We start from the raw sequence: 21,853 nt of genomic DNA, 5'->3' as shown, positions 1-21,853 counted from the left end.
GTACCCTGTATGAATAGCTCTGTAGCCCAACTCTGCAGCCATTCCCAGTTGAGAGTAGAATTGCGCATGTTCTTAGGCGCCCAGTAAACTTCAGAGAAACCGTTAGAAGGCTGTTATTTCTTTATAAATGACTGGACCTTTCGTGTTGCATCTGCAGCCTGATGATAAATGGTCATTCCAACAGCTCGAGAAAGTAAAGATAAAAGTATCAACTACCAAGTTACTGCTGTTTAAAGGCTGCAAGAGCTGTCGGCCGAAAGACAGACACAGGAACAAAATAGCAACGAATCTCATCTTTCCCTTCAGAGTTTTCGCCTCGAGGATTAGAGGAGATTTGGAAGACGCGAGTAGTGTTGTTTCAAATAGTGGACGGTTCCCTGTGAATCCGCATTCTGTTGGTATGAACTGGAAAATAAACGTGGGTTGGCAATGGTTTTTCCTATAATTCTATGATTGAAATACACCTCAGAGGTATATTGTATCCATTTCTCTCTCGTTTGTGTGTGTGTGCTTTATTTTATCAGTCAGATCATTATGTCCGTGGAAAAGTTCTGTGATTGGCTGTCATGTTACGATAAATACATCAGATTATTCTCTATTACCTTGTACGTATCTTCCAAATATGCAGGTATAAATTTAATGCCGATTAGACAAGCACCAAACACAATTATAATACTCATATTATCGAATTGGTATTTGAAAAGCAAAATATCGTAGTTATATTTTCTTGACATTATAACGATTTTTACCTATAGATAAACTGTACCTCAAATAATATTGATGCTTTATAGCCATAATATAGCAACCGTTTGTAACACTGCAAATACGTAACTGAAAAAAACAACGTACATTCGCTTATATGAGACCGAAGGACCTTGTCATGAGGTAAGCCCAAAGATAGATAGGATTATGTTGACTTACAGTATATTTGGCGTATATTAATGCAATTGCTCTGTTAATCAGTTAAAACAGATTCATCGAAGTGTATATTTATACGTTTTCATTGTCATCAGGATTTTGACATTTGATTGACGGCCATGACGCCATGTTGGGTGGAACGACAGAACCTGGAGGCTGGAACGTCAGGACACGGCGTGAATTGCTCGTCTACTCAGGAAAACGAGGTAATTTAACATTATCTAGAAGACTTTCGGTGAAAGATCGTTTATTTATTGTGCAAGTGTGTTAGATTGGTTAGTCTGTAAAAGGATGATTGTGTTAATTAAATATTAGGTAAGCTCCATTGACCAGGTATGACCTCGCCCAAAGGTGTCAGAGTACCACGTACTCGAGAACCGTTTTTAACCGTGCATTATTTTTACTAGATTTTATCAATCCAAAATTATACATTTCTGGAAAACGAGGGAGCGTAACTTGAACCATAACCTGACCTAGTTGTTCTTCATTATCAAGAAATAGTTTAAATAACTTGAACCACGTTAATGAAATCGTGATGGTATTTTGCACAACGGCGGTATCAGACCTTTATTATGTTTAGTGTTATTTTTGGTGGCTGGTCCGGGGAGTCCAAAGTCCCTCCTGGCCAGGTCAGGGCACGGCTCCCAAGGTCAAGTTAGGAAGGTAAGGTCTGGTTAGATCAGGGCATGCCATTCTAGGGTAGGTTAGGTTGTAATACTGTTGCTTAGCTCCTGAATTGGTAAAACTGAAGACTATTATCATGCCCCTGTGGTTCGGTAACTACCAGGTTATGTACAAAATGGGCGCTGTGTTTAGTGTCACTCCCTTGGGGTTGAACTTAAAAAACAGTAAAAAAAAAACCACAAATATCGTAAACATAATCAATATGCAATCAATATTCTGGTCAGTGATTGGAGGGATCCAGGCCGTGGTGGTAGTTTTCAGGTGTACCCCTAAATTTAATTTTTTGTGTGTAGCCCATACCAGTAACAATGACAGCTCATTTAGCTTATATCATCACTAAACAGAAGAACACCACCACCAAAGGCTGCAGAGGTTATGCTTTGAATGCCCCTTTCTGCAGTACTGGTATATTCATTTAAGTCGAATTGGACACTAGCCTTGTTACCTTAAACTTTGCCCTACCCTACCCACCCAAGGGAGATATAACCCCTGCCAGGGCTTTACCTCTGGATCCCCAAGTATTTTTCTTGAGTAACTGTGGTGCCTTTGATCATAAGCTGGACAAAATTTGGAAAAGGAACCTGGTAATTCTGCAGAAAGGCTCCTGGAGGCGCCAAGTTGCATACCAGCCTCATGGCGGTGAATGTAAAAACGTGAACAAAAGATGGTAAATTTTGCAAATTATCTCTCAAAAATTTCTCATATTGTCATACTTTGACTGCATAATATACACCCTTTTCTGTATTGCTCAGTCTAAAACCTCTACCAATGAATAAGGTCTCCATATGGGTCCTTCTGTAGAATTACCAAAACGAGGCTAGCCCTTTTATTGGCTGGTGAATAACCAACCAAATGTTTAGCTTTAGTAAAGGTTAGTTGTGCAGTACATAATGGTTAAGGTTCAGTCTGTATTTACTGTAGGTTACTGTGATTGATCATAGTCATATACAGTATATGTATTTTTTGAGGAAAAGCTTGATAATCAACCAGAATGTAAGGAATTGAGGACTCAAGAACACAGTTGTACTCTCCCTGTAATTTCAGTTTGGTCTGAATTCCATGTGTCAGAAACTATCTTTGCCTTCATGCTGCCTTTTCATTCATAAATGCTGGACTCTGTTTACCAGTCAAGTTGCAGTATTTGTTCTTACTTAGGCAAGACTACAGATATGGTACTATTTTTGCCCTTGCATGTTATTTATGCCTCTGAATTGCAGATGAATTCTTGTTATGAAGGTCTGAATTTACACATGAAATTACTTTAATGACCTAAAAGAAATTTTTGAAATGAACCTTACCTCCCCATTATATAGTTTTTACTTCTGTGCCAGCTGTAGTTCGACATATTGAAACAAAAACAAGAGCACTCTGTTTTCTATGAATACCCATCTCAGGTCCATCTATTTCTCCCACCAGTGACCAATAGATACAAACACTCTTAACCAGTCAGTCTACTTCTGTTGCTGGTTTTGGTAGGAGTTCAGCAGACACATTCTGGATTTTGTCTTCACACCTCTAATCTGAATTTTTAGCAATCAGAGGAACTTCAAGTATTGTGTATGTTGAGTAGAGCACAAGTGGCAATGTTATCAGGCAAACTGTCTTCCATTCTTTAGGTTTATATATATATTGATACACATATGTAGGTATATATACATAATGTGTAGGTTTATATTTATACATTATATATATATATTTGACATCATTAAATATTTTGTATCCAACAAGATGTTGTCATTATTGTTTATTCCTTTTTACTCAGAATAGGAAAGACCCTTCTTTGGCAGAAGCTGGGAAGATTGTGGCATTTCCTTGGGTTGTTCTGGAGAAGAACAGTATGCTAAAGGACCAACTAAACAAGGGGAATAGTATTCTGTCTAATGAATGGCTCTGAATTTTCAACTATGTCAGTTTCCTTAAGAACTAATAATACAAAATGTAGACATATTCGTCACTAGGAACAGAGTTACCAATATTTGAATTCCACTTACAGGCCTTCTGACTGATTTGGCAGGTGTTTTCAGCAATATTACTGTAGTTGGTTGTGAAACCTTACATCTCTCATTTTATGATTGGAGGAGAGATACTGTACATATAAAGTTTAGAGGATGGGAGGAATATAGGATGTTCTTAGTGGTACCTTGGAGTCTTAAGAGGAATGATTTTGGGTTCGATTGCCTCTTTAGTATTTTTCCTTAGAGCTCATTCTTAAGAAAACTCTTCTAAAACTTCCACTTGCTAAAGTTTTCCATTTTCCACATGATTCAGATGTTCATGTTGGCACCATAACCATCTTGTGCTAGAGTGTGGTTTGTCTGGTGTGGACTGAGGATCTTTCTTCAAGTTGGCAAGAGGTTCAACTACTGTTTTCAGAGGCAGTGGTTAGTTCTCTCTTCAGGAGTTGGGCTGGAGGTATTTCCTGAGCATGCACCTCTATAGTCAACTTCATTAAGTTCTTAGTTTCCTAGTTGCTCTAAATGCTGTCAGTTCCACTTATTAGAGTTTTTAGGTCTTGGTTTCACTGTGTTGTAGGTGATGCTATATGAGACATTGCTTACAACCTTTGCCACAGGAGATCTTTAGGTCAGGTGTAATTAAGGTGCCTGGTACACTGTAACTCTTGTTGGGAACCTTGGTGGATTTAGTTCTTGCCTCCAGAGCTGTTTTGAGTCTCTAGTAAAAGCCTCTTGAAGCTTTTAAACCCTCTCTTGGAGCCCTAGGACCTGTGATATGGCAAGAGAATTACTATACAAGGATTTTGCATTGAAGATACTAGTCTTTTGGTCCTGATCTAGGTTGAGAACAAATATCTATTTTCAGGCTTTTTCCTCTCCCTCCCAGGGTTGTTAAATGCAGATTGGACCTTATTTAAAGACAATGAGTTTGACACTCTTATGTTATATAGAGCAATTAGAGTGTACTCAAATAGAGTAAGCCTCTTAGATGATATTAATAATTTTATGTTTAAGGAGGAGCAAATGCTAAGTACAGTACTTAATCTAATGCTGTGCCCCCTTTTCTGTTAGTTGGTCAAATTTACACACATAATCTTGTCCAGAGTTATTACCTTTGCTGGAGGTAATTATATTCATCATGAAAATTTTAGTGGATGTACTCAGTCACTGAGATAAGTAATAGTAATGGAAGGACTCAACATCCAAAGGCTGGCTGTAGACAGTGGGCTATGGGCATCCTGTTTGAGACTAAGAAAAGTCGTCTTTCTGCCAATTTTTGGTTCACCAGTGCAAGGTCCTCAAGCGTGGGCAGGGACACCAAGCTGTTCCTTGGTTAGGTCTAGACTGTAATGCCTTTCCTACTCTTTCTAGGTTTCAGGAAAGTTATCAGTGTAGTATTAGAGCAACTTTGTAAGTTGTCTCTTGGCGTTGATTACCCCAGGTGACCAGGGAAGGCTGGGTTTCCAGTTTCTTTCAGTGGTGGACACCAGCAGCCGAGGGATGAAAGGTTTCATCACAGTCCCACAAGCTACAGATGACTGCCTGGTGTGGACCATGGTTCTGGTGAGCTCAAGGCAGGATCTCACAGTGATGCCTTTATCAGTGCTGGGAGAGAATCTACTCATCAATTCTTCCAACACCAGTGGTCAGGGTGTAAGTCATGGTCCCACATTAAGGGGATTTTCCAGCACTGATACCTCTATAAATAACATGGTTAGGTTTCTGTTGTTTTATCAAGCATGAGGAAACTTCTTGGTAGCAGCCTTTAAGGCTTAAAGGGCCATGTTGGCTTTGGCTATAGGCTTGTGTGAAGACAAAGACATCTAGATGTTTTTCAAGGTGTTAAAGTGGAGTTTCCCAGGCCTCTGCTACACACTTTACCATGGAATCTGTATGCTCTTCTTCATTTCATAATTTTGTCGACCTTTGAGCTGTTCAGAACAAGTTCCTTGTAAAGAAGTTTCTATGGAAACTTTCCATAGTAACCTTAGACACAGCTAAAGAGAGAGAGAGCCACAACCTTAGTCAGATAAGATAGGTCTTACTAAAGACAAGGCAGTTATTTTCGCCTTATTTTGGGCTAGGCCCTCACCTACAACAGTACCTTCACCTAGCCTGGAGTCACTAGGGCCTGAGGAACTTGACCCCTTGGGGGTCCAGTACCATCTGTAATTGTTGGAAATTGCACTAAAAGAATTAAACCTGGTTAAAACCTGTCTTTGTGATATGGAAACTGGAGTTTCCGAAGAGTAGGAATGTAATGTCCTTTTCATTGGGTCTTTGGCTAAGGACTTTCTTGCTAATCTCTATCCTTAATGGACATGTGAGCAATGGCTACAACTTTTAGATTTGAAAACTTATCCTTGGATAAGATATTGAAGTCACTCAGTTACATGGTGATCTTGTACATGCTTTGGCTTATGTTCATGGTATGGAGATTAAATACTATTGTGTATTGCAGAGCATTAACTCTGGTTTGTGCAGGGGATATTATGCCTTGGATCGTTAGGTAACCTTTTTCAGGTGATAATGACAGCAATGGAAAGATACATTTAAGCGATAAGTAGAAAGCAGTTTTTCTAAACTGTGGAGCTGCTATTGTTATGAAGTGCAAGAAAGCAGTAAGTCAGTTGTCATGCAGTGGAAGAAAGCAAAGAAGTCATTAGAAAGATATTTTGGTTGTGAAAATCAGAAGTACTTTAATAGCAAGATGATTACCATTTCAAACACAGGTAAAATGGCCAGAAGTTGATCCTCAAAGAGATTTCCTTAGGATTATTTTGTTGTTGTGTGTACATAGTTTTTTTTTGTTGAATCATTACATCCGAAGCTTATATCAGAATGAAATTTGTTTTGTAATTTCCAACAGTTAATATTTTGCAATTAAAATTGAAGTTCTCTTCCAGGTGTAGGAGTTAAATCTGGAAAAAAATGAAGTCAAATAACCACACTGGAAGGACTGCCCTTAAGGGACTACGTGGGAACCAGCAAGTCGTAATGTGTGCTGCCATCAAGTCTTAATGTGTGCTGCCATCAAGTCTTAATGTGTGCTGCCATGTTAGTGGAGGCCATACAACATAGTCCTTAGAGGTGATCCCCGAGTGACCTACAGGACAAGAGTGTTGTGCTTCTTTTCTTGTAATGAAGGTAATTAGAATGGTAGTTGATAAATGATTGGTATGTAGAGGCATTTTCTCACTTGGGCAATATTCATTTGGCTGAAATTTAATGCAAATAAGTATCTAAAATTATAACTTAATCTGGAGATATATGGCTATGCTGTTGGCTAGTTTTCTTAAGGATAGGGTGCATATTACTTAGCTGAACTTTGATTCTTTAAGGTGTTTTAAATATCATTTAATTAAATCTTGAAAACTTAGGGACTTCAGAAAAATCAGAGTTTCATTCATAACTTAACCAGCTGTCAGGTTTTTCCATTTCACCTGGCTAACATTGGACTCGGCTGCAATGTAAAATTATGGCCAATAAGAAAGCAAATTAATTTTTTTTTACACTTTCAGTGAACTAATACCATCTTTGATATTACAATTTCATAATCCCTTTGAAGTATTTTTTGTGTCATTGTTTCTTGTAAATAATTGTGACTGGGGTTAGTACTGTACATGGAAAACATTGTTTATGTGATTATTTAGGTAACTGTACCATGGAAATGAAAGGCTTGGTTCTTATGTGTTTTGCTGACACAGTTATGTTACACTGTGTATCCAAGCTTCCATAATGCAATACGTAAACGTACATGCTGATGCCAGTGCTTATGAAAATAGAATTGTCAGGAAGATAAAAAATTAATTGCAGCGCTTCCACACTGCTCTGAGAACTAGAATGCACAGAAAAAACACAATAGGCTTACACCACTAAATATTTTATGAAATGTTAATATGCCATTGTCGTCGTTACTCATTAAATTATTTCTGTAGATTGAAAATTGTATTGGATGTCAGTTTGGTGCAGAGGACTTTCCCTGTGACCATATGACATTCTTGGAAGGTATGGTCAGCTGTGAGTTGTGGTCTTGATTTTTTACATAAGCAGTTGATTATAGTGTTTATGAGAAAAGGTCTTGATTTGTGTCTCTGTGTAAATGGTCAGCTCATTTTCTTGAGATGTTGAATTTGAATATCTTGTCATAATTAAATTGAGTTTTGACAGCAAGTTCAGTTGAATTGCAACATCTGTGTTAGTTGATGTCACATAGGAATCAAGATAGAGTAATACAGTAATGAACTTTGTGAGGAATTACTAACACTGTTGTATCTCTGGGTACCCATCTGTACATGTAGTAGCAGTGAGATATAGAGAGAGTGAGGATACAGGAATAAATTCAGGTTATTAGACAGTACAGGACAGTATGAAACACTTCGTCTTCGATGATTTATCTTCCTCAGATGGTAGTACAAGAGTATGATATCTTTGGTTGAGTTTGAGGAACCAGGAAGTAGAGATGGATTTAGGCTGTATGAAGACATGGCTGGTTAGGCCAGGGAAGTTTTTGTTCCAGTACTTTTACAATGTCAGTCAGTGATGTGTATGTTTTGGATGTTGTGATGTTACTTTTTCCTTGTAATAGTTACCCAAAGATGTAAGGACATTGAAGTTATTGCGTAAGTAAATGTGATTTCTTCAGTGGTTTGGGGCACTTTGATGTTTGTTATTTCTCAGTTTACAGAGAGCCTAGTCATATCCTGTAAGCTAGTGTAGTACTGCCATCTTAATGGGTTTGTTCTTGTTCAAGAGTTGTGGTTGAAGGTTTATGGCCTTATACAACACTTAGTAGATCTTACATTTTGCAGCAGTCCCAGGTATAGGAGATTGTAAATATAATTTAAACTATGAAGACTTGTTTTTATGTGGAAAAGGAGTAATTTTGATGCTCACTGGCTATGCACTGTATGTGTGCCATTAATTGTATGTTGTACAGTATCTTTGTTTAGTGCCAGATGTTTTGAATCAGCATGGGATTTTGCATCTTCCATATTGATAAATTACTCTTAAATTGCTTTTGCAATTATTGGTAATTTTCTTACAGAGTAAAGGCACTATCCTGTAGCCACTTAACCAGTAAAAGATAAAGATTGAAAGAGCTGCTGCATCAGTGTTTTTATTTGCCGATTTGTGGTTATTGGTAATGTTGTGTTAACTGTTTCTTGCACTGCTTTCTGCATCTTGCTGAAATTGTGATAGGTGCTGAAGATATTTATAATGGTTGACTGTTTTACATAGTTTGGACAGCATGGTATTTTGCTGACCAAATTTTTCCCACTGTGTTACAGTTTGCGTACATGTTTTGTGAGCATCTTGTTGTCTTATGTCGAGTGATACATAACTCATGGTGGTGAGCTCGTGTTGTTCTTCAGTGATTTGTTTATAATTACACATTATTTTCCGTTTTATGGGGTTGTGTTTGCCCATAACAAATATATCCTAATCTGTATTAGTACTTGAGTGATTTTCCTCCTATATTTTTGGGGAAGGCTGCATGTATGATAGGTTAGTCACAGTTAGTACTGCGTAGTAGATACGAGAATATTGCCACATTTGTTGAAAGTTTGCTGTGTGTGGTTAGGCAAGGAGGATTTTCTACCTGAACTTGGCTGTCAATGATGAGTTACTGAGATTGTCAGTGTTGAAGTGGTGTGTTCAAATTTTTTGGTTAAGAAAAAGCCACTTTTATGCAATAAAATTTAAGTAAATTCAGAACAGGAACTTTTGATCTTCATTAAGGTCCTCTTCAGATGTACTGAGAAAAAATGACAAAGTTTACAAAGACATAAAGGTACAAATACATAATTTTTAAAAGGACAATTATGATGGAAACTGCCAGTCTGGGGAGCTTCCTTGAGCGTCTTCATTTCTTGAAGGCGTCTTTTGAAGTTCACTTGGGTTTTGTTTCTAGTGAACTTCAAAAATACTTAAAAACTGCCTTATTTTAAAAAATTAGCAGTGCTAAAAAGAAAACAAGCAGGATTTTGGATCAACAGAAAATTGATTTGGTGTTTGAATTAAATTCTAGTGTCTACATTATTCCCTGTAAAGATTGTGCCCAAGTCTATGTTGGGGAGACTGGAAGAGATTGCTCAGTCAGATTAGCCAAGTATAAAAATGCTGTCTTGATTTGGACCATCAGATTTTTTTTGATAAGGCAAAGGTTATCTGCAGGTTGCATACAGTAATACCAACAAAAGAAGAATAGTGGAGCATTCATCAGGCAGTAGGATACTTTCCAAGGAAACGAGGCCTTCACCTCCGAAGACATTCTCACAGACCAGTTAATATGCCTAACAGCCAATCTACTATAGAATAACAAGAAGATGCCTTCAAGAAATATGTTGCTCAAGGAAGACCCCTAGACTGACAGTTTCCATTCTAATTGCCCTTTTCAAAAATTGTCTTTGTACCTTTATGCCTTTGTAAACTTTGTAATTTTTTCTCAGTACAGCTGAAGAAAACCTTAGTGAGGGTCAAAAGATCTTGTTCTGAATTTACTTGAATTTTGTGTATAAAGTGGCTTTTTCTCAACCATTTAAGACAAACACGAAGAATGTGTTTTCATCATTGGATTAAAGTATTTTGTTGCTTAGCATGTTTCAGAGCACCACTTTTATAGCTGCCATTGCCAGACTCAGATTACTTATTGTTAGAAGTATTAGATAGAAATGTATTTTATAAAAATTGTTAGAAAGTTTATTTTGTGAAAGTGAATGTTAGACTTTGAAGTTGACCCCTTCTCATTTGGCCATGAGGTGACTTGCCTCATTTCCATGGAGTTTGTTGACTTGCCTCATTTCCATGGAGTTTGTTGACTTGCCTCATTTCCATGGAGTTTGTTGTCTGACAGATGTTTGCTCTTAATTTTCTGTTCCTGCTTTCTGTGAATTTTTTGTTCATTGTATATTATTATTGTTGTTTCTTGGTTTGTTTGCCAAGATGGCTTGAATTAAATCATCGTAGGTTGTTGAATAAACACCTAGCCTAACTAATATATACTGTAACAACTATTTATTGTATTTACCTGCTCTTGTTAAATTGTTTGCATAGGTCAGCTCACGATCTTAATAAACAAAAGAAGGTCTTACAAACCCAACTGACAAACCATAATCGAGAGCGCTCACAACTTTCCGTTGGCACCACAAACTCCTGACTGACTCCCATCACCGTTAGTTATGTTTATAGGATGGAGGAGTTATCTTACATCCTCCAGCTTTATATAAAAGAAAATAGGCTGCTGCAGCAGTTTTTATCTGATCCATTTTCTAGTGGGTATTGGTTATTAAGATCCTGTTATTGCTTCTTGCAATGTATGGAGGATGATGATCTTGTTCATATTTTGGTGAGCTTCTCTGAATCTTCAGTCTTCTTTCACGTTGGTACTTGTGATTGTCCTTTTAGTTTTTTTTTTTTTTATGAGGCTTCATATGTGCTTCTTTAGCCAGTTATTATTTGATCAAACATTGAACTTGGTTCATACTCCTTGATTATAGAAAATTCACAGCTTTTGATGGCTTTCTTGTTTTGTGGTATGATGCGTAAGAGAGCATTTGATATACTCGTTATTGTCAAAGCATCTGATTTCAGATGATGAATTTGAACCTGTTGTCACACCAAGGTTAAGCGTGTTTCTTTTACCCAGTTAGTGGAATCAGTTTAATGGTGTTAGGTCAACAGGTTAGTTTGACTGCCACTATTTGTGGTTTCTGGTACTTACTATAATGACTTGGTCAGAAACAGGAATGTAATTGTTACTTCATTAGCATGTATTACCATCCTAGCTTCCTCTGAGAAATTTAATGCATTTCAACCTGTGAAGATTTATTTTACCCAGAGTAGCTTTTCATTGAATTTTTATATTGCGTTGCATACATAGCAGTAATATCAGTCTGATTTGAGTGTTGCTGTTTTTGCAAGTACACAAATAATTTAATTAGGTTTTCATTACCTTTAGTTAGTTATTTGCATTAGTTAGATTCATAGTTGTTAAAGGAAATAATTCTCTTATGCTGGTCATTAGTTTGTACTAATGCTTTGGGATGTCAAACTTGGAGTAACTTCTACAAAACTGAAGGTTTGTAAAGTAGCCCAAAATGCAACCTTCGAGTGAATGGAATCTCTTGGACACTATTTGGTATTACTGGTTTTCAAAAGGCTTTGATTAGCTTAGTATGAAGCTGGACATGAAATAAGGATTGTTGTTTGTTGTGGTGATTTGGGACATAATTGTAAACTAAAATGGTCTAAAATATGACACTTGAGTCTCCTCGTTTTGGCTTCACAGTGTTTATTATTGCAGTGGTATACTCAGATAGGTTTCAGGTCAGCTACCAAAGAAATCACATTAGGTAGTTTGGTATTTCTTATGTTTGAGCTTACAGTTATGATTTCATATTCAGGAAGAATTAAAGTTCTCTCTCCCACTGAAAAGCAGGGAAATATTTTCATGGTAATGGGAAATCATAAGTACAGATGTTTGCGTAGCACTGAAGGCCACATTTTAAATACATTCACAAGGTGAATGTTTACATCTTAATAGTTAAGTTGTCGTGTTTATCTAGATATTGTACTCTAAAGTGTATGGATGATTGGTGACGAGTTCTTATACTTTTCTAAAATATTTGATAGTGTTTCCAACACATAGGTTGTGCAGTGCATTATGAAATATAAGACAGAGTGAAACTTGAATCTACAAAACATCTGATGAAAAGAAACCTTACATTTCTTTTGTAGTTACCTTAAATCCCCTGAAGTGATACTTTCCAGGTATTATATCAGTCATATGTGAAAGAACTGATAACCACCAAAATTCTTGAATGGATTATGACTTTGCAGTCAAAGAACCTAGTTCACTGATAAATTTACAAAATCACACAACATTTGCTTCCCATTATTCATAATTTTACCCAGGTAACTTTGTTCCATGGTAGCCAAGTGGAGATAGAGAAATTATGTTGGTGAGGAGAGAAATTATGTTGGTGAGTTGAAAGACAAACTAAAGTTGACATTTTATATTCCAGAATTAAAGTGGTATGGAAGGATCAGTAAAAGGAAGAAGACCGGTGGGGAGATGAAGGATGAGTTGGAAAGATGGAAGGATCAATAACAAGGAAGGAAACCAATGGGGAGACCAAGGATGAGATGGACAGATATCTCTTAACGATATAAGAGAATTTGGGAGTGGAGGATCCTGAGAATAACTGGAGAGACACAGCACTCAATAGGGGAACGTGGAAAGGTCTGGTGCGAGTGGCCATGGGTCACCAAGGGCCACCAGAGTGAGAATTAAGTAGGAAGTTGACCTGTACCATCAGTAAAAATATCTGAAGAGGACTCAAGGATTGGCTATGGTTTAGCAACCAAGATTTCAACGAAGCAGTTGTAGACTACTATGCTATAAGGTACCTTCGTTAAGAGAAGAACTCCATACCAGTTCTCCCAAGTTAAGGATCTCTGAAGACAAAACATTCAGCTTCTGATAGCATGGCAGCTGTGTGTACATGGGGATGCCAACGAAATAGGTCCAGCCCATTTTTGTAGAGGACACTAAAATTATGTAAGTAAGGGATTTTTGTTTTATTTTTTATAAACAGTGGGAGTTTTTACAAGTTTCTCTCTAGCTTCATCTAGCAGGTTTCACACTTCATGAAAAGTCTTTGTGGATAATTTCCTATAAATCATTATTTTGCTTAGCCTTCTCAATCCTATGCTGTACAGGGTGGGTGAAAAGTAACTAGGCATTAGAAATTGCTTATAGAATTTTCCAGTAGCACTGAAGTCACAATGAAAACATTAATGGAGATATCTTTTATGTTCTAGATGGCCAGTCTTGTAAACTGTTCAGGAGCAAGCCAAGATAGCAGCACGCTGTGGAAGTGTGGAATTCCATTGTTGGGGTTCAGAGATGGCGGCATGAGTGGTAAAGGGATGCAACAGTACATCTGTAGAGAAAGTTATCATGCAAAGCTGATGACCACAGGCTCTGTGAATGCTGTAAGAAGTAGTGGCTGTCCAACCACATCCTGATCATTGGAGAACATGCAACAGTGCAAGTGGACTAACGACATTACGTAGTGTTGCGTTAAGAATTGCATGGAAACCCCATTACTTGTAGGAGCTAAAACCTAAAGGCACTGCAGACTGGACTATGCTGGGTTGGCATCAAGATTGGCCTGAACTGTTTGGAAACATCATCTAGAGTGACTAGGCTGCATTGCATGGTGGTTTCATCGTCATTACTGGGCGTCACGTGACGATCCAAATATGGTGGTTGAGAAGATGCAAGCTCAGCCGAAAGTGACTGTGTAGTGTGGAATGAAGGCATCCAGTCATCGCCCATATCTCCTGCATGACACCATAAATGCTGACTGCTCATCGAAAGTTGTGTGTGGCCCACAGTGTCTGGCTGGGATGACAAACGTGAAGGATGTAGCACCACCCGACTTAGCAGCTGTGTGTGCATGGTTTGCCCAACTTTTCCAGGACATTGGATGGAGCAACATGGGCCTCATGAATGGCCTCCTCAAGTCCAGATCTCACTCCAGATGCTGTCGTTCAGGTTGTTAATTCCATCCCTGGCCATTTGAGGAAACTGGTTGACGCCACCGATGCTTACGTTGCAATATGAAGATTTCCTTTTATTTTCCCCTAGAATAAAGAACGTATATTATACATTAGTTTTCAATAAATTTGTAATAGGAATATGGATTTTATTTTTCACCCACCCTGAATATCCCTCAATTTCCTTCCCTAATATGCATAAATTACCAAGTCAGGTTTTTTTGTATGGAATTATTTGCTCAACTTTCAGCAACTGGCATTGTAAAGTTTGGGAGAACAAACGTAACATGGCAGTTGACATGTCATAGTGGCTCCTATAAGTAATTCACACATCTTTTTCTGCATCCTTTCCCACTTCTGTGTGGGGTCAATGTTTGACAGCTTTCCTCCACCTGGTTCGGTCAAACACGTCGTCCTCTGACAATTGTTTGTCTCTCAGATCTTCTATACATCCATTCACCTTTGCTTCGGTCTTCCTCTCGCTCTCCCACCAGGCAACTCCATCTGCATCACTCTGCTGTCTTCTGTCCTGGGCCTGCTTTGATATTTCTACAACTTTAGTAGTTCCCCTTTCTTTCATTCTTGATCCTGTCCATTTTTGTTACAGTACTCCACACATCCAGCTAAGCATTTTCATCTCTACCGCATCCAATTTCTTCTCTTGCACTCTTTACTGGCCATGTTTCTGCTCCATATATCAAAGCTGGTCTCACTACTGTCTTATACACTCTTCCTGTGACCTTGATGTTGATTCTGTGGTCACACAAGACACCTGACATCTTTCTCCAATTTTTCCATCCAGCCTGCACTGTGTGTAATTTCTACATCCAAATTTCCATCACCAGTTACTGCTGAACCAAGATACCTAAATTTTTCTACTTGGTTCAACCTTGTCCCATTCATACTAATCTCGGAGTCTTGATCTCTATTAAACCTTAAATATTCAGTCTCCCTTCTACTGATCTTTAATCCTCTGTCTTCCAGTACCTTCTTCCATTGGTCTAGTTTTAACTCTATTACCCCTTTATTGGAGCTGCAGAACACAATGTTATCTGCAAAGAGCATGCACCAGGGGGATTGATCTCTCGTTCCTTGAGATAGCACATCCATAATCAGGTCCAAAAGATATGGACTTAAAGCAGATCCCTGACAAACCAACTCTTACTGGTATCCCTTCAGTTAATCCAACACTAATTCTAACTTGCATTTTTGCTCCTTCATACATATCTTGGACCCACCTCGCATACTTCTCCAGTTTTCTCTTTACTCCCATACACTTCCAAACCTCTTGGCGTGGGACTCTATCATAAGCCTTTTCCAGATCTAGGAATACTATGTGTAATCCTTTCTGCTTTTCCCAGTGTTTTTCCATCACGTCAGAGGGCAAACACTGCATCTGTCGTTTCTCTTCCTAGCATGAAACCAGGCTGTTTTTCACCTGCAGATGTTTCTTCCCCAATTCTTTGATCCATTGTTCTTTCCCAGATTTTCATGGTGTGAGACATTAGCTTTATTCCTCTGTAGTTTGCACAATCCTGGATATCACCCTTCTCTTTATAGAGAATGCCAAGTTGAACACTTGTGCCCATGCAAATCCTGACCTGGGTATTTATGCATATTTAAAAATGAAAATAATACAGCTCAAAAAATGCCTAAAAATATATCACATGTATCTGAAGATTACAGAAATTAAAGACAATGATTAATGACCAGTGATGCTTTTTGTACCCACTTCCTGACATGATTTGACAATGAATATTACAAAAATTGTTCATAATTTAAGCTGTAATTCATGGTCATTAATTAGTTTGAACCAATACGAAATTTCAATACATTTTAACTTGAAACCCAAAATAAGTTCATTTATATATAAACTAAAAGCCCATTTTGCATATAAATGATAGTATGCACATACCACTTGAGGTACTGAAAGAAGGAACTAGAAATGAAAAAACATGAAATGGTTCCCTTGATGAAAAGAAAGGAGGCTAAATCACAATCTAACAATGATCATTTTAAAGTGCTCCAATTACAGAAGTTATCATAGGCTATATTTTTTCAAAACAAAAGCAATCTGTATCACTGATACAAAAAAAAATTTTGGGGATGTGTGTGTTTTTGGCTCTGATTTGGAGAACAAGAAGCAATTATCAAGGTCAAAACTCTGCTGGTCTTAGGACTTGAAATGTACTTTGTGAGAAATTACAACTTTTTACAATAATCCAACATTCTAAAGGAGGTTTGGGTATATTTTCTCTGATACCTTAAATACACCAAGAAATAAAACTAGTGGTGCTTAAGTCAAGAGGAAACAGAGATGCATACTAAAGATGAAGTAGCCAGAGGCAAGAGGAGGAAGAATACAATTCCAAATATTACTACAATAAGGGATTTAACAAAACAGATACATATGTAACTAATGAAAAGTTGAGCAAATAGTATTTCTGTGTAGGAAATGGTAACCCAGCAGGTGTTATTTTATACTGCAACTGTACTATCATACAAACCCCTTTACAGTAATACCCTCCACTGACAAGGAAAATAAACCCAATATTGTTTAATATAAAACAATACAGTAACAAAGGCACTAAAACCAAGAAATTAATAAGTAGCCACAAAATGAAAAAAAAGCAACATTGAGTAATCAAAAGGCAGAATAAAATGGACTGAAAACATTTCGTTATTCTAAACCATTTTATGAATTTCCATTTTTGCTTTTGGTTATATATTTCAATACTGAACAACTGGTATTCACTCCATCCGTGAAGCCAAATTATTATGCATATTGAGACCTGTACAGGCAGAAAATGGGAAACTTTTTTTTTGCCTTTACAGCGGATCTACCCACAAATTTCTCTGAATTGTGAGAATATTAAGTTACAAAAATAAAATGTTGGTGATGTTCAGAAGCTGGAAAAGTAGTCTGGTGTCAAAGACGAATGTATGAGTAACAGCAAGCAGCATCTTGCAAAGTAGTAGATGTGAAAGTAGCAGTCTGAAAAGTTAGACCAATATTTTAGGCTGAAGAGTAGAGGAATCCTTTCAAGGCTCCCTCACAGACAGTTAATGTTTCTGGCCTATACAGGTATTTCAACAGCATGATACTCTTGGTTTCCTTGCTAATGGAATAAAAACCAGCAGCTTAAAAATGTCAAAAATATTTAACCAAAATTTAATTGTAAAATTCACAAAAAAGATTCAGAATAAGAGCAATTACTATGGCTGACAAATGTAAACCATGACTAGAAAAAGAAAATTTTGTACATGGATTTCAAAAGCACATTTTAAGTGGTATAAAACATAAAAAGTATCTATATAATAATGAAAAGGCATTAAGACAGGAACCATATAGTAACAAATTAGTGCAAGACTAGGAATACTTATAAAAGCATGAAAACTGATATGATGAAGTGGTCATTAAAAAAATCATCTGAATATTTACTTCTACACAGCCCACAAGGTTTTACTCTCATAAAATCTAGTACATAAAACATTTACCTCCTAAGGACTAGGCTACAGCATTCTTCCGTGCATCTTCCTCATATCATGGCTTCAGCAACAATCCTTTTCAACAATTACTTGTTTCACCACCCAACCATCCAATTTTTTTTCCCAATCTGAACCCAAATGGCAACTCTCAAGTACACTTTCCTTTGTTTCAAATTCTGCTTTCTACCAGAGCCACTTAGCATCCTCCAATATTAAATTTTCAAAATACATAGCCTGTCACATTTTTAATAGGTTCACTCTTCAATCTTTTACCTGTCTACTTAAACCCAATGATCAAAATATTATTTATTTCCATTAAAAACTACTCATCTCATTCCAAAAATACCCTCTACTCCCTCTGTTGCTTTAACCTACTCTAATTCTTTATATCACATGCAATTTTTTACATCAGCCCTGTATTAAATATCTTCACCTTATTGAGAGAGAGAGAGAGAGAGAGAGAGAGAGAGAGAGAGAGAGAGAGAGAGAGAGAGAGAGAGAGAGAGAGAGAGAGAGAGAGAGAGAATCATTTTAGTAATTCCCAGACCACTGATTAACCCTTACTCTGAATCTGACATGAGACTGCTCTAAAACTTTAGATGTAAGAAATGACCAGCTCTCTGCTTTGAAGAAGAAACAGTGAGGTTTTATTAGTCAACAATGCCAAGATTCAACTTACACATTACTGCTGTCTTGCAAATAGCATCCTCTTGGTTCTTCACAAACTGATATCTTCCAGAAAACTAATCTCTTCACTAATACTGTCTTCCTTCACTGAATGACCTGAAATGAAAAAAATACTGTCAAAACTGTTGTTACCTATAGCTACTGTCATTCAAGAAATGCAAAGGCAATAATATTATTATTATTACTACAGTAGTATTACCATTAATTTAATGCTGTACTTATTCAAAATAAACTAGCTATAAAGCCATTAATTTTAGGGCAAACTTCCACTGAACAGAGCCCTAAGTTTGGATAAGAAGAAAAAGAAGAAGAATTGGCATTGGAATGATTTAGGCTAAGGACCACAGCTGGGGCCTACGTCATTCGGCATTGAACGAGAAAAAGAGTAAAAAGGTTGTAAAGGTGTAACTGTAGGAAAAGCTTGCAGTTGCACTATGAAACAACTGTTAGGAGAGGGTGGAAAGTAAGATGGGAGAGAGAGAATTTGAACAGAGGTACAATAAAAGGAATGGAAGAGGTTGCAGCTAGGGGCCAAGGGGATGTTGCAGAGAACCACATGCACTGCATACAGTGCACTGTGTGAGGTGCACTGACAGCATTACCTCCCTACAGGGAAGAAGTGTACAGATTACTACAACAAAAAGATGACCCACGATATATGTGCATATACAAATGGCATTAGATTATGAAAATGTATGGACATGGTTAATTACATTTAAAAAAAAAAAAAAAAAAAACTCCTTCCAGAAAACAGTATTTGCATAGCTTTACAGAAAAACAAAAGAATAGAGCAGAATATACAATTTAGGCCAAAGGCCAACTGCTGGGACCTATTAGGTCATTCAGCACTGAAATGGAAATTGACAGTAAAAAGGTTTGAAAGGCATAACACGAGGAAAACCTCTCAGTTGCACTATGAAACAACTGTTAGGAGAGGGTGGAATGTAAGATGGAAGAAAGAGAATATGAACGGAGGTACAGTGAAAGGAAAAAAGAAAAGATTTCTTGTGGGTGAAGATGCTTAATGTAATTACAGCACTCTAATTTCAAGACGAGTACAGTAAGCACTATTTTAAATTTTGTAACAAGAAGTAAGCACTATTTGAAATATAATCTTGTAAGAAGCACACATCCATTAATAAGAAGTACCATGTCCTGGCAAATGAAAGCTTTCAACATAAAATAAGTTGAAACACCAACTTTAAACAAAACTGTATCCTCAATTTTGCACCAACTGTAACCACACAGAATATGGCAATCTGTTGCCATATTTTTCTCTGCTGAAAAATTTTGACCAAAAACAAATAGTGTAACACCCTTTCAAGTCTTTGAACTTACTTCACTATATAAAAGATTGCCAATGGCCTGAAGTAGCTTCTAAGGATGCTTCATTACCAAAAGGGTTGGTTAGCTGAGTTTATGTACAGAGATTAGTACATTTACCTCTTAACATTCTATGTTAACTTGAAATTAATTTCATGTCTGCTAGGTACCTTTATCTATAAAAGTTTTTCAATACACCTGTACATCAGTTTACAATAGTTCTCACCTGCATTCATGTTTGGTCTGTGATGATGGCCTGACACAGAAAGTGTGTCTGGATGAATAATTCTAGTCTGCATGCCAGTTTCAGTTCAACCACACATAAACTGTTAAAGCAGCCAAATCCCCGTACCCTACCGCTCTTGAATATCCTGTGAACCTGAAAATAATAGAGTATTAAATTTACACAAATGGTAACATTTCATGAACGTTTAATAAAAAGAATTTATGATAAGTTTGTAATTTTTTAAATACATAAACTTATTGCAATACTTTCAAGTCTGTAGAAAATGGTATTCTGGATGTGGCTACATGCCAGCATTTTTTTTTTATCATTGTTCACACTTGCTTGATTATACAGCACTTTTGTGCTAGCAGCTCAACTTACTGAACAGTTCGGTGGTCTGGCCTCATAGAAAGTAACAATATCAATTAAGTAACAGAACAGTAGTTTAGCCTACACAATATCCAGAGCCCTATAGTAATCGTGAAAACCTATCATTCTTCTCTTTCTAGTCATGTATCATTATTTCATTTCAATTTTGATATGTTGTGTAGTCTCTTTGCAATGCAATCACATGCTCAATGTTTGAGTGGGAGAAAGATACAGAGTGGAGCATGATGAGTTCTGCATCCACTGTACCTAGTGCACTTACCAGATTATTCCAATCAGAAATACCTCTACATATCAATGGGTGATATTTTAACCTTCTTGGATTCCCTTGACATAAAATGATGTCATTTTTATTTCCCAACCCCCCAGAGTCCAATGTCATATCTGACATCCACTGGGAACTATAGGCAAACTCCATAGTGCTTTTAATTTTCCTTTCTGTCATTTTCTGTGCCTGTTTAGAACTCTAAACTCACCATAAAGTACCCATATTCACCTTCAAATTCACTGCAAGCAAGCAAGGAATAATTTTGCCTTGTCCATGAATGGTCAGTGTGCTTTGCCAAAGAATTCTGGGACTGATCGTAAATACCTGGCCTCAGAAATATTTCAACAAGAATGCATCATAATCATACCTTCCCTTAACCTAACCTATCCTTAAGCATTGTGCCTTGACCTGGATTGGACCTTTGCTCTATCTGGCACCCCCAAATGTGATAGTTCAGTCTGCTTATACGCATAGCAAAGACAATTTAACATGGATACATTCCAACCTAACCTACCTTGGGGCAATGTGCTATAGCCATTGAACTATGTCTTTGGGGATGATTTTGTATTGACTGTGATTGAAGCCTAAGCCTGTGCATGTGTTTGGGCAATACACCTGCTACCCATACCTTTGGCAAGTAGTAAGCCACCTATATTGCATAAAGAAAAAACTATGAACAGTGATATGTGGCTACCAATCAGTTCAAAGCAAAACTTACGAAAATTGTGTTGCAACCAGTTAAATCATTAACCAAAGAACTACTTCAACTAAACATCACTGAACATAAGGTTAGCAATAATTTTCCATTATAATAACTGAAACATGTTAAGCTTTACTAGCATCTCAACCTCCCTTAGTTTCTCGGTAGACTAGGGAGACCATGGTGATATGGGATTTCCTAATCTAATTTATAAAGTCCTGTTTTTCGTGGGCCAAAATCACATCCTGGAAAAAGAAAACCATACCAAATTAACAACCGGGAAGACTCTCACCTCCATTTTAGCGTAGCTAAACAATTTGGAAAGAGCCGGTCCAGTATGTGGCCTATCCTTACCACACAATAGTTAGTTGACAACTGAGCAGGTTCAGCCAGGGGGAGCGAGTCACGGTTCCAATAACAATCCTGTCATGCTTGAAAGCTATTTTAGTTATTTGACAGTTCATTGTAATTCGCTTTTAGTCGGATTTTCGGAGGCTGGAATGGGAAAAGAAACTTTTCAAATTAAACATAATTGAATAACAGTAAATTTGAACATTCGCCCTCAAATGTTCATCCTGGAAATACTTCAGAAAAGAACACAATTGAAGGAATAGGATCAAACACACTCTCTTTCTCTGGTTTACTGTATT

General features: G+C 37.2%; 2 long non-coding RNA genes across 2 annotated transcripts; one reads left to right on the top strand and one right to left on the bottom strand.

Moving 5' to 3' along the window:
- The first annotated feature begins 1,029 nt into the window (after window positions 1–1,029).
- LOC136850878 (uncharacterized) lies at window positions 1,030–14,260 on the top strand. The gene is made up of 4 exons (XR_010856770.1): window positions 1,030–1,124; window positions 6,464–6,704; window positions 12,584–13,119; window positions 13,383–14,260. It is a non-coding gene; the product is annotated as an uncharacterized lncRNA (long non-coding RNA).
- LOC136850877 (uncharacterized) lies at window positions 13,127–21,613 on the bottom strand. The gene is made up of 4 exons (XR_010856769.1): window positions 21,496–21,613; window positions 19,849–20,001; window positions 18,292–18,395; window positions 13,127–14,210 (listed from the first exon to the last, which is right to left on the bottom strand). It is a non-coding gene; the product is annotated as an uncharacterized lncRNA (long non-coding RNA).
- Window positions 21,614–21,853: the final 240 nt, after the last annotated feature.

This window comes from Macrobrachium rosenbergii, chromosome 22 (assembly GCF_040412425.1).
Source record: "Macrobrachium rosenbergii isolate ZJJX-2024 chromosome 22, ASM4041242v1, whole genome shotgun sequence".
Lineage (NCBI taxonomy): Eukaryota > Metazoa > Arthropoda > Malacostraca > Decapoda > Palaemonidae > Macrobrachium > Macrobrachium rosenbergii.
The sequence above is the reverse complement of the archived record's forward strand: the minus strand, read 5'-3'. Positions and strand labels throughout refer to the sequence as shown.